At 46.3% G+C, this 14,636-nt stretch overlaps 1 protein-coding gene across 4 annotated transcripts in view; it reads left to right on the top strand.

Annotated features, from left to right (window-relative positions):
- Window positions 1-14,636, top strand: part of GNG12 (G protein subunit gamma 12) — a 78,779-nt gene that overhangs the window by 12,386 nt on the left and 51,757 nt on the right. For 2 of the 4 annotated variants that reach the window (XM_025212872.1, XM_025212875.1), the window contains exons 1-2: window positions 13,352-13,483; window positions 13,998-14,074. The exons of 1 other annotated variant lie outside the window; for it this stretch is intronic. The gene's annotated coding sequence lies outside the window, so the exon portion shown is untranslated. Of the gene's footprint in view, window positions 1-13,351; window positions 13,484-13,997; window positions 14,075-14,636 lie in introns of those variants that run through there. One more of the 4 variants, XM_006031260.3, reaches the window with a different exon arrangement.

The following is a 14,636-nucleotide window of genomic DNA, read 5'->3' as shown; positions in this document are numbered from 1 at the left end:
TGAGGGGTGCTGGTGTTGCAGTGGTGGCCAGTGCAGGGCCGGCCTCCCCCTCGCTGCTTCGGAACCGGGCCGCTTTCCCCCACCGTGCCCCCTCTCCCCATCCCAGCCAGCTTTTGTTTAGGTTTGGTGCTGGTGCGGCTTGCGGGGTAGGGAAGCCAAGGCCAGCGCTGCTGGCTTTGGCTCCCCCACCCACTGTCTGGTCTTCGGCGCAGCTTTGGAATCATAGCGGCGCTCCCCCATACTTGGAGCACTCCGATTGGCTGTTTCCGTCAGCCAATCAGAGTGTGAATAAAGCCTTATGGACAGACAGACAGAATTAAGCTTTTATAATATTAGAATATATAAATAATGCACACACACACAGAGGCAGTCCTCAACTTACACTTCGTGCGTGTTTCGCACTTGCAGCGTTTGTAAATTGACACCCTGTTTCAATTTTCTGACGTCAGTTTCGACTTTACAACGCTTGATCTGACGTGACAGCACGCCAGTGAACAAGTTTGCTGTTTCGCCCATCTCCCTGGAGAGCATCTGTCCAAACTTCCTTGGACACTTTCTTTAAGAAAGCAGACAAGACTCCAGAAAAACCTGCAGCCAAGACTCTCAAGAAGACTCCAGCCAAGAACCCTTCAAAAAGTCCAACCAAGAGCCCTTCAAAAAGTCCAGCAAAGTCACCTCAAAGAAGTCCTTTCAAATCAATATGATTGCTGTTTACAATAGAAATACATTAATGTAACTATATTACTCATCTATCATTGATTGAGTACAAAATTCTGGGTTATTTTTGGTGAAAATAGGGTATTGGGCCTTGGTTCAGGAACCAATCCCCCATTTATAACATTGTTTCCTTTGGGAAAATGGTTCTGAGTTACAACGTTTCGCTTTCAGGAACCAATTGTGTCATAAGTCTGAGGACTGCCTGTGTATGTGTATAGTGGCATTTCATTTTAATCGCAGAAAAACATGAATTTGGGGGTGTTTTATCAAAGGATTTTAACAGCAAAAACCAGGATCCCTTCCAATTAGTCCTGCACAGGTATTTGCTTCAGCTTGCCATACATCAGGGTATCAAATTCATCCAACCCCGCAAGCCAAATGAGGGCTGCTGGGCCAGTTTGGCAACATGCACCAGAGCCAGCATGGAGGGCTGGTTTGGCAGGGCACTGCACGCAACGCGCATCCCATATCAGCCCTCTGTGCCACATGCAGCATACGTCAGACCTGCTCTGGGGCTTGCGCAGCAGACAGTGCGTGGGCTGGATCTGGTGCTGCATGCAGCACAGAGGGTCCAGAACACAGGCTGCATGTGGTGCCCACCCCAGATTGGCTCTGCACATTGGTTTCAGTGCTGGTCTGGATTGGGCTGTGCCAGAGCCAGCATGCAGAGCCGGTCTGAATTGGCAGGGTGCCACATGCAGTGCACACCTTGTGGCAATGCCCTGGGCTGCGTGCAGAATGATTCCTGAAGCACGATTAGTGAATGCTGCATGTGGGATGGGACTGCCTGCCCCGTGCATGGTGTGCACACTGCATGCAGTGTCGTGCCCCACTGGCCCTGCTTCCAGGCTTCATCATGGCCCAGTGTGGACCAGTCCCAGAGCCAGTGTCACATGCAGTGCCAGACTCATCCCCTGTGCTGTGTTTAGTGCCCGGGGGACCAGATTCAGCTTGCACGCCGGACTGGCTCTGTCTGCCACATGCAAGACCAGTTTGAGAGCCACGGGCTGGATCGCCCTTGGGCTTTACAGACCAGATCTGGCCTGTGGGCCATATGTTTGACATCCCTTCCTATGCATGGTCTTAGGTAGCCCCTTACCATGATGAGGGTTTGTGAACCAAGGTATCTAGTTCTGTGTAGGATCCAAGTTTTATTGTATGCTCTCTGCTTGTGTCTTAATACTATGTTTTATTCCTCTTCATGAAAACTGCCAACAAGCCTGACAGGCTGACAAGGTTGTCAAGAGCTTCTGCTCTCTAGAAAACTAGGTTTTGTTAGGCCACAAATCTGAGGAATATAAAATTATAATAAATGTGACTTTGCATCTCGTGATATCTAATGCTTTTTTAAAGTGCAAGCTGCTTGAAGTAATGAATCAAAGCAATCACACTGGAAGCTCTTTTTTTATCAGACAAAGTAAGTTGCCTAGTTCTCATGGTCGTGTAGAAAAATTTGAACATGTGAACCAAATGCAGCTTGCAAAGACTTAGAAACCAGAGGATAAATAAAAAGAAACCCTTACACACAATTTTAGTCACAATTTTAATCCAGTCTTATGATTTTATGGGGAGGGTCTCACTCATACTTAGTTATTTAGTAAGCTGTACTGAACATTGTACTAATTAATGTGGGGATGTGGGTTTTTTTTCTGTGGGGAGCAAGAAGTAGACCACCAAGTGCCTTTCTGGTAAGCCATAAAGTGGTTTAAAAGAAACAAACAGAGAACTTTTTAGCCACTAGCAACTTGAGCTGGTTATTTACCACTGATCTATGGTCAAAGTCTGGCACACTATTCATGACTCCTACAATCAATGAAGCCCTTGGCCACAAGGGAGATTTAAGTTGACTTTCAGGATGAACTAGAAGTCCTTGCACAGTTAAGGAACTATGATGTGATTGGAATAACAGAGACGTGGTGGGAGCTCACATGACTGGAGCACTGTCATGGATGAGTGTAAACTGTTCAGGAAGGACAGGCAGGGGAGAAGAGGAGGAGTTGCACTTATGTAAAAAAGCCATATGACTGCTCAGAGCTCCAATATGAAACTGGAGATAGGCCTGTTGAAAGTCTCTGGGTTAAGGTTAGAGGGGAGAGCAACAAGGGTGATGTTGTGATGCGTGTCTGCTATAGACCACCAGACCAGGAGGATGAGGTGGATGAGGCTTTCTTTAAGTACCTAGTGAAAGTTTCCCAGTCACAAGCTCTGGTTCTCACTGGGGACTTCCATCCCCCTGATGTCTTCTGGGAGGGCAATACAGCTGTGCACAGGCAATTCAGGAAGTTTTTGGAGAGTGTTGGGAGCAACTTCCTGGCGCACGTGCTGGAGCGGCCAGCTAGGGGCTGTGCTTGTCTTGACCTGTTGCTCACAAACAGGGATGAATTGGTGGGGAATGTAGTAAGTAGTGGGCAGCAGTGACCACAAGATGATTAAGTTCAGGATCCTTAGGCAAGGAAGGATGGATAGCAGAAGAGTAAGGAACCCTGGACTTCAGAAAAGCAGACTTCGACTCATTCAGGGAACTCATGGACAGAATCCCCTGGGCACCAGTCTGAGGGAGAGAAGAGTCCAGGAGAGCTGGCTACACATTAAAGAAGCCTTACAGGGAGCTCAGGAACAAACCATCCTGATGCACAGCAAGACTAGCAAGTATGGCAGAAGACCAGTTTGGCTGAGCAGGGAACTCTACAGTAAACTAAATCATGGAAGCTTATAAGAAGTGGGAACTTGGACAAATAACTAGGGAAGAATATATGAGCATTGCATGTAGAGATGAAGTCAGGAAGGCCAAAGTGCAATTGGAGTTGCAGCTAGCAAAGGATGTGAAGGGTAAGAAGAAGGGTTTCTACAAGTATGTTGGTAGCAAGAAGCGGATCAGGGAAAGTGTGGGTCCCTTACTGAATGGGGGAGACAACCTTGTAACAGAGGGTGCAGAAAAGGCTGAAGTGCTCAATGCCTTTTTTTGCTTCTGTCTTCACAGGCAAGGTCAGCTCCCAGGCTACTGCACTGGGCAGCACAGTTTGGGGAGGAGGGGAGCAGCTCTCAGTGCTGAAAGAATAGGTTAGGGCAGGGGCGGGCAATTATTTTGGGCAGAGGGCCGCTTACTGAGTTTCAGCATGTCATCGAGGGCTGCATGAGAAGGCAGCTCAGTGTAGATTAATATTAATTTTATAATTTTTTTAGGAGCCCTGCAGGCTGGATAGAATGGCCTAGCAGACTGCATCCAGCCCCCGGGCCACATTTTGCCCACCCCTGGGTTAGGGACTACTTAAAAGCTGGATGTATACAAGACCATGGGGCCAGGTGGGATGCACCATGGGGTGCTGAGGGAGTTGGCTGATGTGATTGCAGATCCATTGGCCATCATTCTTGAAAACTCCTGGTGATCAGGAGAAGTCCTGAATGATTGGAAAAGGACAAATATAGTGCCCATATTTAAGAAAGGGAAGAAGGAGGATCCAAGGAACTACAGATCAGTCAGCCTCACCTCAGTCCCTGGAAAAATCATGGAGCAGACCCTAAAGGAATCCATTTCTAAGCACTTGGTGAAGAAAAAGATGATTTGGAACAATCGGCATGGATTCACCAAGGGCAAGTCATGCCTAACCAACCTGATTGCCTTCTCTGACGAGGTGACTGATGCTGTGGATGCAGGGAGACTGATGGATGTGATGTACCTTGATTTTAGCACGGCTTTTGATGCAGTGTCCTACCGCATTCTTGCAGGTAAGCTAAAGAAGCATGGGCTAGATGAATGGACTGTAAGTTGGATAGAAAACTTGCTGGAGCATCAGGCTAAGAGAGTAGTACACTTATCAGTGGCTTGATTGGCAGCCAGCATCAAGTGGAGCCCCAGGGGTCGGTGCTGGGGCCAGTTCTGTTCAATGTCTTCATCATCATCAGCAGCCTGTCGGGTACCAGGAGTGTGAACCAGGGGGAGATATGAAGACAGGATGCAGTGCAGCCTCTGCAAGTTTACAGAAGACGCCAAGCTGGGGGGAATAGCAGATACGCTGGAGGGTTGGGCTAGGATTCAGAGAGATCTTGACACATTGAAGGACTGAGCCAAAAGAAATGAGGTTCAACAAGGACAAGTGCAAAGTCCTGCACTTAGGATGAGACAACCCCATGGACTGGTATAGGCAGGGGGCTGGCTGGCTGTAGTTCTCTGGATCCTGCATAAAAGGACCTGGGGGTGACAGTGAATGACAGCTGAATATGAGCCAGCTGTGTGCCCATGTTGCAAAGAAGGCTAATGGCATACTGGGCTGCATTGGTAGGTGTGCTGCCAGCAGGGCAAAGAAGTGATTATTCCCCTCTGTTCAGCACTGGTGAGGCCACATCTGGAGTACTGTGTTCAGTTTTGGGGCCCCCACTACAGAAAGGATATGGCCAAATTGGAGAGAGTCCAGCAGAGGGCAACAAAAATGCTTCGGGGGCTGGGGCACATGACTTCTGTTAAGAGTCTGAGGGAGCTGGATTTATTTAGTCTAGAGAAGAGAAACCAGAGGGGGGATTTAATAGGAGCCTTCAACTACCTGATGGGGGACTTGAAAGAGGATGGAGCTAGACCGTTCTCAGTGGTGGCAGATGACAGAACAAGGAGCAACCGTCTCAAGTAGCAAGGGAAGTTTAGGTTGGATGTTAGGAAGAATTTTCTCACCGAGAGGGTAGTAAAGCACTGGAACGGGTTACCCAGAGAGGTGGTGGAAATTCTATCCTTGGAGGTTTTCAAGACCCAGCTAGACAAAGGTTTGGCTGGGATGATCTAGTTGGGGATGGCAGGGGTGGACTAGATGACCTCTTGTGGTCCCTTCCAGCCCTAATTTTCTCTGATTCCATGACTTTTTAGGAAGAACTTGCTCCCTGTGAATATGGTAACCAGAACAGATTGCTTGCGGAGGCCGTAGACTCTGCCATTAGAACTTTCCAAGTGTAAGTTAGACAGCACGTGCAAGGATGATCCTGCCTTGAGGAGAGGTTGGAGTAGGTATCTTCCTGAGGTCCTGTCCAGCTCTGTTTGATGATTTCAGGATACAGACAGTCACGGCTGAGAAGCATAATGGTAGTTACAATGGGGAAACCCAAAAGCTGCCAGAAACAGCTCAGAATGGGAGTCCCCTCATGTCTCAAGCAGCTCCTTCATGCTGTCTGAACTTGCATATCATTTTCTTGAAATAGAAATGTTTTCTGTGATCCTGAATTTGGGGGTGATACAGCTTTAAAAAAAAAAAAAAAAAAGCAAAAGTTTATTTGTTACTGGAGAGACTCATTTGGCAGGAGGATCGGGTAGGGGAGGGGTGATTTCAACCTGTGGGTCTCATGCCGGTGCCGTGGTGACTGTGTGTTTCATCCGGGCACAGAAGGGCGGAGCTTCTCTGAGGGCATTTGTAGAGCTGCTCTGCCAGGAGCCAGCAGTGGTCTTGATGTTATGTTTAACTGTATGCTGGTTCCCTTCTATGGGTGCTTGCCCAGGCCCTGTGTGTTGTAGTATGATTTGCCCTGAGGAGTAGTTACAATTGAGGAGAGAGGGATATCCAGTCACTGCTGCTGCTCACCAGTACTGAGTCCCCCATGCTCAGCATATTGCAAGGTTGGAGGAGTATGAAACACTGGGAGGAAACAGCTGCTTTCCAGATCCTCGGCGAATCAGCTGCCAGATGACCCCAAGGCAGCCAGAGACTGTGATTCTGGCCTGTAGTTTTCTGCACTAGAGAAATAACTCACTGGAGCATTTCCAGGGTCTACTAAAGCCTGACTTTATCCTGGGGGTACTGGAATTGTTATGGGAGAAGGAGCTTCCATGCTGCCCAAGAAAGACCTTTGTCTTTGCACAACTGGAGGCCTGTTTTCCTGCTCCAAGGACGAGGCCCTATCCGAGGGATTGGTGATGTGCAGACAACCGGCTTCAGAAATGTTGCTCCATTTTTTTTCACTCTGTTGTCCCCATTTCATTCCCGTCTTTGGTCTTTTTGCATCAGTTTTTGATTGTTTTTCTCTCTATCCTCGTGTTTATGCTGGGAACATGATACAGTGCCTGCTTCTTTACTTGCTTAGGCCAAAGTGGCCAGTTTGAAATCCCACAAAGCCAGAGTGTGGAGGAGTTGGGAGGGGGTGGAAGGTTCTGAGAGAGTTTGGTGCGCTGGTTCGTCTGCCTGCTCTTTTGCTTAACTGTTCATATGCAGATTGCATCAGGTAATGGTTTGGTTGAAGTGCTGCATGAATACGTGCTTTTGGTGTAGTTAGTTTTATTGCTGCCTTAATGATTCATATATAACATTTGTTTACTTTCTTTTTTATTAGAGGTGCACCGATACTTCAGTCCAATATCGGACCAGCACCGATATAAACATGGGTGACTGGTGCCACCTTAAGGGGGCACATGCCCCCCAGCGACCAGTCAGCAACCAGGGGGAGCCCCCCCGCGGCCAATCTCACTGACTGGGAAGTGGCTGCGGTGCTACGTCCGCGCTCCCACTCCCCGGCTGGTGCTTGCAGGTGCTCCCGCCTGCCCCGCTTGCCCATCACCTAAGTGGAGAGCGTGGCCTGTCATGAGGTGCACGTGCACCCCTGTGCACCCGCTATGTGTAGCCACTGGATATAAATAACATTTACTGTGTTGGAAATCACTCTGACATGGCCGATAATGTGACTGATAAATGCCCGTGCATGCGCACAGCCGCAGTACAGCACATAGGCAGCGAGGAGTACAGTTCAGCAGCTTGGAGAGGAAGAGGAGGGAAGGGGCATTGGTGGGCGGGGCAGATCAAGGCCCCCATGGTGAGGGAGGGAGTGGTGCTGGGGCTGATTTAGACACTGCCCAGCCAGGGCAGGACATGGGACAGAGCCATGGCTCATCTAGGGGGTGCAGGGAGAGGCAGGGGGATGGCTCTCACTGCTGCACGCATCCCAGAATGGCATGGGGGGTGTGCCCCAGGACCTGCGTGGGGTGGGGCAGGCTGCAACTGCGGGCTGGGGCCGGGGCTGCACCAGGCTCTTCCCGGTGGGGGCTGGGCTGGGCTGTGCTTGGGGTGGGTGGCGGTGCTGTGGGGGGGTACGGGGGGGGATACAGCAAATTTTGGGATGGCTATAGTTCCCACCCCCCCCCATAGCCTGCCTCCCAGCACTGCCATTGCCCGCCCCAAGCACAGCCCAGCCCAACCCCCGACTGGGAGGAGCCCACTGGCTTCAGCCTGCAGCAGCAGCCTGCCCTGCCCCACATGTGGATCCAGGGGCACATGCCCCCTCATGCCCTTCCAGGGTGCACACTGGTGGGAGCTGCCACCTCCCCATGCCCCCGGACGAGCCGCAGCTCCATCCCATGCTCATCCCATCCTGGTTGGGCAGGGCCTGCCCCGCTCCCTCCCTCTCCATGGGGGTCTTGATCTGCAACCCCCACACCCCTTCCCTTCCTGCTCCCCTTCCACCACAACAGACTTACCAGCCAGACGCTGCTCTTCAAGCTGCTGGGCTGCCAATCAGAAATTGGATTGGTATTGGCCGATATGCCTCCTTATCCTCTGCTTCCCCACAGCTTTTTCCCCCAGCAGTCTCTTCCCCATATCCTTACTGTCAGACCCTGCTTATCCTGAGCATATGGAAGCATATGAGGAACAAATTTGTAAACAGTGACTTTGAAATTAAATATGGCTATAACAATTTGTATACAGTATCCATATTCTTAGCTCATCCAGAATTGATGCATTTTGCCTTCTTTTGGAACTATGGCACAGGTGTTCCATAAGCACACTTTTAAGCAGCACTTTAATACCTACTTACATATAGTACAAACTATTTTTTTTTTTTTTTTTACATATATATATTTCTAGATAGATATAGCTAAACTCTTGCTGTTCTGTCTCGTGATCAACACGGGTCACTTGACAGTCTGTAACACTATTTTTTTTTTTTTTTTTTTTTCAAATATATTTTGTGTTCCAGGTCACATCAGCCAAATCAGTGCCAAATCACATTAAGCGGAACGCAATCGTTCCAAAAAACATCATGGATTGAGCAGGCAGACCTCAATCATTCTAAACACCATGTATAGTGCTACAACCAACAAGCATCTTCCATCCCAGGCTCTCACCCTGGGGCTTCAGATGCCTGCCAGTGGATTTGGGAGTATCCTACGTGCAGGCCCAAGCCCAGGCCCAAGTCCCCACTTGATCCTCACCCACAAGAGGCCAGTACCTGATCTTGGCCTACAAGAGGCCAAGAAGTGATTTTAGATTCTGGAAACTTGTATTTCCAGACTCCATTTCCCAGCAGCCCCTGCCCACATAGCTGGGGTTGTTTTCCATGGAGAACCCTGCAACAGCCATGCTGTGATAGCACAGTGCGGGGGTTTTGTGGAGGCTGGCAGGGCACGGCGCTGCTCTGGAGCTGGGCTGAGATCTTGCGGCAGTGACAGCGTAGTCTAGAGCCAGGCCAGAGCTGCACTCTGCAGCCCCAGGTAGGGATGTTCAGGCAACAGATTGTGGCTCTGCCCTGGCTCTGGACCACACTGTCCCCACTGTAAGATCCCAGCTTGACTCCAGAGCACCTTTGCACCCTGTGGCATGCCCTACCAGCGCTGCTGGGGCCAGTCTCTGTGGAAACTCCAGTCCTGCTCTATCACAGCATGGCTGCTGCTGGGGTCTCCATAGAAACCAGCTCTAGCCATGCGGGCAGGGGCTGCTGGGACATTGAGTCCAGCTGCCCTCTGGATTTGCCATTCGGCCCACCCCTGCACTAGTCTTTTGTTATGGTAGGTTCCCATTAGCTTCTCGGCCTTTTTGGGTATAATGAAATGTAGCACCCCCACAATTGTATCCCATATATCTCTATTTGTAACTGTGTGTGCGCCTGCAAACCATTTCCTTCCTTGCATGCAGTATTATTGTGTGGGATCTCCTGCATATTCTTTGGTATACAATATATGTATCATGTCACCTTCCCTCCTTTTTCTCCTTTCCTGTCTCCTCACCCCTGAGCTTAGTTGGCTGCATATTTCTTATGTAACTCAGTTGCATCCACACCCCTACCCCCACTGTCTACCATGTAGCCCTTTGCTCGGGTCCTTTGTGTTTCCTTATTTCTCAACCTTTGTCATCTTGAACTTGAAAATGTTTGGCACCAGGGGGAGAGTGTCAGGGCTGGCTGTGGCCCTCCTGGTACCACTTCCCTGCAGAGGGAACACCTGCCCATTTTTCTTTTTTGCATTTTTGGCACCAGGGGAGAGTGTCGGAGCTTGGTCTGACCTTTCCGAGTGCTGGCCTGGTATTGTAGTACCTCCAGGCCCATGCCTGTTTTTTCTTGTTTGTTTGTTTTTTGTTTTGATTTTTAAGAGCCGAATAAAAAAAGTTCCCATAGTCATGTTTTGCTCAATATGAGCCGTGTACTTTATAGTCATGCTCAGTGTTGGCTGCATTTATCAACTTCATAGCTGGTTTCCATTGCTGGGCAGATGCTGTTCTTGGCAGCAGTTTAATGATAGCCAGTGTATTTAATGAGATTTCCTTGTGTGCGGTTATAAGGGGCTTTTTTTCCCCATGCCATTGTGGGAAGAGGGGCTCATCTGGTTTTCAAGTAAATATAGTAAATACTACACTTGCTTATACTTGGTTCACATTGGAATTTAAGAGTACAAGAAACTGATTTTTTTTTTTTTTTTTTTTTAAAGGAAGATTACTGTATATGGGTTTTCATTGCTGCTAGGAACTGGGGGAACAGCAGGGTTATGAGTAAATGAGTGTTTCACCCACTGGGACAATGGAAGCACCACTGGTTACCTACACTGAATTGTACAGGGCACATTTTCATCCTTTTCTGTAAGTGTGTTAAATCATGGAACCTCATCTAACTTCCCCATACCCGTAGGGCACAGGCATAGGGGAGGTGCCAACAGTCTTTTATAGTTTTAATAGTCTGTGTTCTACATTTCTTTCTTTTTTGCTCCTGTTGTTCCTACTGAATACAACTTGGTGCTAGGATAGTGCTGTCAAAAGAGTAAGGGGAGAAAAAGAACGAGTGGTTACATGCATCTTACAGCAAATGGGCCCCATTCTTGAGAGAGAAACATTTTCTCTTCTGTTGCCTCAACACTGGCTAACAACATTTTTAAAAAATCCGGTAGAATCACTCTTAGAGAATTTTTAATGAGGGAAATTTCTTCTACTTAAGCCTTTACTGGGCAAAGTTTCAGTTTTCTCTGGTATTTTCTGTGACAGTGTCACAACTGCATGGTGCAGGTCTCAGTTATGTGAGAAATTAAATGGCACAATGAGACTTGATGATGATTCCAGACACAAATTATGAATATCTGCATTTTGGGGAAGGTCAGATATCTGTCCAAACTTTGAAGATTAGATTTCTTTCTAAACTTTAACCTGCAGGCATGTTTTATCTAAATATTGTATATGAATAGGTTGGGGGACTAGGACAAGAAGTAATGGGTTCAAACTGTAGTAAGGCAGATTAAGGTTGGGCATTAGGAAAAACTTCCAGCTGTGAAGATAGTAAAACACTGGAAATAAAGTTACAGAGTCTTCATTATTGGAGATTTTAAGAGCAGGCTGACCAAATATCTTCTAGGTATGGTTCTGGTAGAGCTGATCTTGCCAGGTGGCAGGAAGGTAGACTATAATGGGGTGGCCAACCTGCAGCACAGGTAGCCTGTGTGTGTGATATTCAGCAGCTTGGGCAGGGAGCAGAAAGCTAATTAGGGAAATGAATCAGTGTGGCACTTGAGCAGGGTGTGGGGCTGATTTGTGGCATGCCTGCCAGAAAGGTTGGCCCCCATTGGACTGTGCGACCTCTTTGTTTCTTCCATCCTGTGACTCCAGGATTTCTGTAACTTAGTATGTAGTTTTGACAGTCTGTACAAAAATCAGCCACTCTAAATTTGCCTGCTTTAATAGTCAGGGTAGCACATTTCTTAGTTGAGTGCAGTTTACTTCTGCACAAAACTCCATACATACCATTTATTCTGTCATTCATTATGTTATATCGACATTTGTTACATAGTTTACAAGACAATAGATTTTCTGAGGGAGTTAAAAAATTAGTGTTGTTTTTCTTTTCTTTTTCAAATTTTATGAGAAAGTGAGTGCAAAGTACAAGACGCTGATTCTTGGTTTCAAGCTCACAGCACGGTTTGATACCTAAACAGCTTTGACCATTCTGAAGTCTGAATGTTATTCAGATAGTCCTTCCTATCCGATCGGGTGGTATGGTTAAATAAATCATACCAACTTTTTTACATTGCAAAAGTTTGGGATATGGAGAAATTACATGTCTTGCTTATGGTTACACAGTAAACCGGTGGCAAAGCTAGGGTTAATGTTTGACTACTGTTTATTAAGCACCTGCTCAGTCCTGTTGATCATGTTGTCTCATCCTGCTGTCACCAGTGATACAGGAGAGTCATAAAAAAATAAAGGAATCTCAAGTATAATTAAAGAGGTGCCTGCTTATTTATCAGTGATGCACAGAAAAGTGTGAGAACCTGCCTTGCCGTTATGAGTAGATTATGAAGAATTGGTCTTTCCTGCATGTTGTGCAGTGAGTCCTAGTTCTATACAAATGTTTAGGTTGGTTTCATAGTTAAGTGAACAGTTAGGAAATTGATTTAAATATGGGAGCTGAACTTTTACAGTGGCTTTGAATAATCCTGATTTCCAGTGCTTGCATGCAGAAAAGCAGATTCTCTGACTTTTACATCAGGCAGCTGAGCCCCCACTTGCAATTGGGACTGTATAGCAGCATACACTGAGAAAGCAAGCAGCCTCATCCCCACAACCATGTTGGTGATTAGTAATTCTAAAGGATGTTTGAAATGCTTTTTTTTTTAATATTAAGATTATAACTCACTAAATATTTATATAAGTATCTGTGGTGTTATAACTAAATTCTTAGTTTCCTGTCACTGCTGAATAAGGCTGAGCAGAGCCCTGTATAAGATCTCAGCTCTGTCTAGGTGCTTAATGTCCTTCCTTGTCCAAAGCAAGTCAGAATCACAAGACCCAATTCAAAACTGGCATAACCAGGAACAGCATCACTTGCATCACTGCAATAGTATCTGCTTTTACCAGAGGTGAATTTGAGTCTCAGAGTTGTTCCCTTGAAGGGGATTTGGCCTAACCTAACTGTCTTTTCTCCGTAAGGGCTCTTTGAGCCAATCTACATACAAAGCTATTCTACTTTAAATTCATACCCTATCTTATTCTAGGATAGCTGTCATGTGTAGACAGCCGTTATTAGCCATGTTCATTTTTAGTCTGTATTCTTGCATCAAGTCTGAAGACAAGGTGTTCACAGAGGCATACCTTAATATGCATATTTGTCTGCCTCTTTAAAATTCTAGACTTCAACCATTTGTTTTGCTTCCATGTATGAAGGGACCGTTGGTCAGGTAGATCTGTCATTAAGGGTGAAAAAGGGGGAGAAACTTCAGGAATTTCCTTTGATTTGCTCCACTGGCAATAGAGTTTGGCTAAGCCCCCTGGCTGCTTTTACCTACCTCTTTTGCTGGCTCCTCTTCCTGTAGCTCACATTATTAGGTAGCTCCTCCAAAATCTTCTTAAAGCAGCCACAGAGAAGCCCATTTAAGTAGTGTGGTTTGAAGTAGCATTTACTCTTTTTTTTTAAACAGCCACAGGGTGATCAGAAGATGAGCATCAGGAAAGCAGCGCCTTCCCTGCTTCTCCCCACCTCCCAAATCCTGGAGTACCAAGTCTCGGGACTGTAGCAAAGGAGCGGCTGTGAGGCCATTTTAAGAGACAAGGTGTGCTGGTGTCAGTTTTACCGTGCCATTACCTGTCCCCAGAATGGTTTTATTACTCGTAGAGAGTGGTTTCTCAGTATGAAAACTTTGCATGTTTTTAAAAATGCTTTGTATGGGACTTCTGCCCTGATTTATGTATCACCATTATATTAATAATGCCTTTTAATCTCTGGTTAATGTGCCAGGGACTTGATTAGTCAGAGATTTTGAATGTTTATGTTTTTGGGTGGAAAACGGCCATTTATTTGTAACAGAACTCATTTTTCACACATTCAGACTTTAGAGATTTCCTTTGTTCTCCACAGATGGCAGGAAGCAGATGTGTATTACTTCTCTTTGTTATTCTTGCTGTCTTCAAAGACTGTTTTTAACACTGTCCGTATAGGTAAATGTATATATAACCTTTTGTCCCTTTACAATTTTCACTGCAAGTAAAAGGTAACTAGAGTTAAAAATTGTACAGTTATCTAAGGCAAAAATATCACACAAGTTTTTTTTTTTTTATTTTATCCAGCACAGTCATTGCATATATTTAAGGGAAGACTAAACATGGCTTGTTATTAAAAATATGAGTCTGAGATGCAAAGCATGGTGAGTTGGTACAATTTAGCAAACTAATTTCTTTTTCTTTGTTTTTTTACAATTATTTTGATCATTTCCATTCAGAGTTCTGCCTGTCTTTAGTACTGAAACGTTGATATTTGTTGTTTTTTGTTTTTGTCTTGTTGATTATGGGGCCACACTGTACCTAGAGGTTATAATCACAAGAATCCAGAGAATCACAAGATTTCAGGAAACTTCAAGGCTTGCATTGGTGACTGGGAATGATAACTCCTTCCTTCAAAGAGTGGGTTTTGGGAGCTCTGAAAGGGTATATTCCAATATTGGAGAGAGGGTCTCTCTATAGAGTTTCAGCATCTCTGTATTATTATAGGTCCCCTTTCTACCTCATTTTTCATCATCCTAATTCTCCTACATGCTTTACAGAGAACAACATTAGTTTTCATGGTCAGGTATCCGAGTCTTAATGTGGGATATTGTGCTTGGTTTAAAACAGATCTTGCTCTCACAAGTACAGACTATTAAGCCTCAGAGCTGCCTTGCTGAGGAAAAGGTTTCCTGAAGAGAAATAGTTGGTCTTCCTTTCTATATG

The sequence above is a fragment of the Alligator sinensis genome, unplaced genomic scaffold (assembly GCF_000455745.1).
Source record: "Alligator sinensis unplaced genomic scaffold, ASM45574v1 scaffold1339_1, whole genome shotgun sequence".
In the NCBI taxonomy this organism is placed as follows: Eukaryota; Metazoa; Chordata; order Crocodylia; family Alligatoridae; genus Alligator; species Alligator sinensis.
Note: the sequence above shows the minus strand (reverse complement) of the source record. Positions and strands in the feature narration are given on the sequence as shown.